The following is a 3,691-nucleotide window of genomic DNA, read 5'->3' as shown; positions in this document are numbered from 1 at the left end:
GACACTAGAGATGTGAAAAGAGAAAAAGTAGATAAGTTGACGGTGGCAGTGCTATGAGGCAGGAACATCCACTTCCTAGCTACATGCCATGCAAAGGGACCAAGATTATGAGCAAGTGGAACCTCCAGGTCCCCAAAGTTCTATCTGGACTGGGGGTCACAGAAAACACAACCTTGAGAGGGCAGGCCTTGGGTCCTGTCCTCAGCTTTGTGGCCTCTTGAAGCTAGCATGAGCCTGATGAACAGAGGATATGGGAGAGAAATCCTGTTTCCTCCTGTATAAATTGGGGTGTTTGGAGTGGGTAACACCAGGAGGTCAAAATGATCATAAATAGCTTCTGGCCTTGGGTTTCATTTGATGACTCACTGTGCTCTGAGACTTTAGAAAAATGCATTTCACTCCCTGTAGATCCTTCAGAGCTGAGAGAAAATTGGGAGCTTAAGAGACCGAAAACTTGGACTAGGGCAGAATGTTGGAGAGCTATGCACACCAAGTGTTATGTCCAGGGATTATACAAGGTCTTCTTGGTTCCTTCAGGTCCTTATTTGGAAGCTGGTGGAAATCATTGCCCTGGCTGAGGTGACCATGCTTCATGAATAAGCTGCACACCCCAGGAGGTGGAAGCAAAGAGGGGACAAGGCGGGTTTCTGGTGTCCGTCTTCCTGCCCTTGGAGCAAGAAGATCCTGATCTTTGCCCCCTTGGAACCATGGAGAGCCACTGCCTCGTAGATCCTTAAATGCAAGTGGCTGTTTTGTTCCCTGATGCTCCTACATGGGGCTGCATTAAGAATTCAGGCAACAGGAGGCAGAAAGCTCCTGTTTCTCTGGTTTTCCCTGAGCGTGGCTAGAACAGCTGGAGCCGGGGGAGACTCAGGCCAAGGTCATTCCGTCTGTTCCTTCTCTCAGACCCAACTCTAACCTCCTGTCTTACCAATGATGCCCACTTAATGATGTGGTCAAAATCAGCAAGGCAGCTTTGAGATCCCCACATTAATTCACTCAGCAGCACCACCCTGAGCATCACCTTGTGCCAGGTGCCCTGGTGGTCCAAGCATGTGGTCTACCCCAAGGAGCCCATAGTCTGAGCACAGCTGGACAAAATCACTAAAGCAAGTAGATGTGAAAAAAGAGAATAAGTGCTATAGTGACAATAAAGCATGAGGATGGCAGGGAGGGCTATGGGGTCACTGTGTTGGATCTAAAATGCCTCACTGAAGTGAAATGCTGTGACCAGAATGACAAATTCTGGAACTGCACAAGTGTGAAAACTGTGTATCAGGAACATGCCACTATGGGAGTAGACAGTCACTGGTAGAAGTGACTTTGCAGAGAAGGTTAAAAAAAGGACAGTGTGGGCCGGGCGCGGTGGCTCACGCCTGTAATCCTAGCTCTCGGTAGGCCGAGGCGGGCGGATTGCTCAAGGTCAGGAGTTCAAAACCAGCCTGAGCAAGAGCGAGACCCCTTCTCTACTATAAATAGAAAGAAATTAATTGGCCAACTGATATATATATATATATATATATATAAAAAAAATTAGCCGGGCATGGTGGCGCATGCCCGTAGTCCCAGCTACTCGGGAGGCTGAGGCAGAAGGATCGCTCGAGCCCAGGCATTTGAGGTTGCTGTGAGCTAGGCTGACGCCACGGCACTCACTCTAGCCTGGACAACAAAGCAAGACTCTGTCTCAAAAAAAAAAAAAGACAGTGTGGCTAGAGGGAGCCTGGGGGAGAGAGAAGCAAAGGAAGAATCCTGGGGCTGCAAGATGAGAGGAGTGCCCTTCTCTTCTATGAAAACACTGCCCCCATAATTACCACCTTTACACAACAAATACCTAATACCTTATAATATGTGTTTACTACAATTTGGGCACAGCTTAGCAGGTGACTCTGCCTCAAGGTCTCCAAAGAGTCTGGGGCTGTGGTCTCAACTGAAGTTGGATTGTGAAAGAGTCAGCTTCCAAACTCATACATGTGGGGATTGGGAGGAATCCGTGTAGACTGAGAGCCTGATTTTCTTTTGGTTCTTTTAGTTTCACTCCCTCAGTTCTTTGCCACTCAGCATCTACAAAAAGCAGCTCATATCACTAGAGCTTGCTTCACCAACTTTAAGGATACACTCGAGAGAGGGAAAGGTTAATGGATAGAACATATGAGAAAGGAAATAAGATGGATATTAGTAGCTTTGTTCATAATCAATTTCTGGAATTCACAATGGACTGTCCTCCAAAAATGGATATGTTAAACTCCTTCTCCCCAGTGCGACCTAATTAGGAGATGAGTCCACTGGTAAATTATTATGTCCAAGGGTGGAGCCCTCATGCTTGGGTTTACTAGCTTTCTACAAGAAACCACAGAGAGCTCTCTTCTCCTCTCTCTGCCAGGTGAGTATAAAACCTGCAACTAAGAGGAGATGAAGTCTGCAACTAAGACGAGAGTCCTCACCGGAGCCCAGCCAGGTTGAAACCCAGATGTTGAACATTTGGTCACCAGAACTGTGTGCAGTTAAACTCTGTTGTTTATAAACTGCACAGTCTATGGTTCTTTGCTATAGCAGCCTGAAGTAACACAGAAGTAATAGCTGATCGTTTGTGTGGCGTTGTCTTAGTCAGAAGTGATTCATTAACCACAGGTTGCCGTGAGCCTTTGTGGAGGCTGCACATGGATATGATTCTAAATATAATGGGAGGGCGTTGGAACGTTTGATGTCAGAGGATGACAATGTTTGGATTTCATTTAATTTAAATTTCTTTCTTGTGCAGAATGAAAAATGAGGCCCAGAAAGGAAATGACTTTCCCCAGATCACACAGCTGGGCCCAGTCCTGTCTGAGGTGTATTCTATGCTGTCTTCCATCTCTCTTTCTTCCATCTCTAAATTCAGGCATTATCTACATGTGACACCACATTATGAGTGTTATAAGTTTTATCTCAGTTATACCTGAATAATTGCTAGGAAATACATGCTAGCATAATCCCCACTGTGAATGGTGGGAGGCTCTGGAAGCCCTGAAACACAAAATGACTTGTCTAGGGACACAGAAATTATAAGAAAAAGGAGCTTATGACCTAGCTCCATCTTCCCAAATCTGCAGCCCTGGCTGCATTCAGGTTTCCCCAGGATAATGAAGGTGGTGTGTTTGCTTATAAGGTGACATGGGGAAGGAAGGTGGCCAGTCAGTAGCACAGTGTGGCCTATTGGTAGCTCTTGTTGAAGGAGTGGAAGGGACAAAACCTTGAAAAAATGACTTCACTTCTGGACGGATCCAAAGAGAACATGGAACTCAATGACGATGAAAACCATTTAATTTTTATGGGCAGATTCTGAATCGGGAGCCATAAGGTTTTACAGAAATGAATTTGAAATAACAAAGAGAATATATACTCACTTTTGAATTTTTTGAGGCTTCTACATTACTAGTAGATTATCAACATTTTTGGAATTGTCTGTTTTTGTCAATGTATATATATATTTTTTCTGAAACCAGATACACACTGACATAGACACAGTTACCTTTTCCAGAATCCTCTTGAAGCTAAAATCTATACTTAGAGTGATATAATTTTATATTTCACTTCCTTAAATCAAAAATAATAGAGCCGGGCGCGGTGGCTCACGCCTGTAATCCTAGCACTCTGGGAGGCTGAGGCGGGCGGATTGCTCGAGGTCAGGAGTTCGAAACCAGCCTGAGCAAGA

Source organism: Microcebus murinus, chromosome 31 (assembly GCF_040939455.1).
Source record: "Microcebus murinus isolate Inina chromosome 31, M.murinus_Inina_mat1.0, whole genome shotgun sequence".
Lineage (NCBI taxonomy): Eukaryota > Metazoa > Chordata > Mammalia > Primates > Cheirogaleidae > Microcebus > Microcebus murinus.
Note: the sequence above shows the minus strand (reverse complement) of the source record.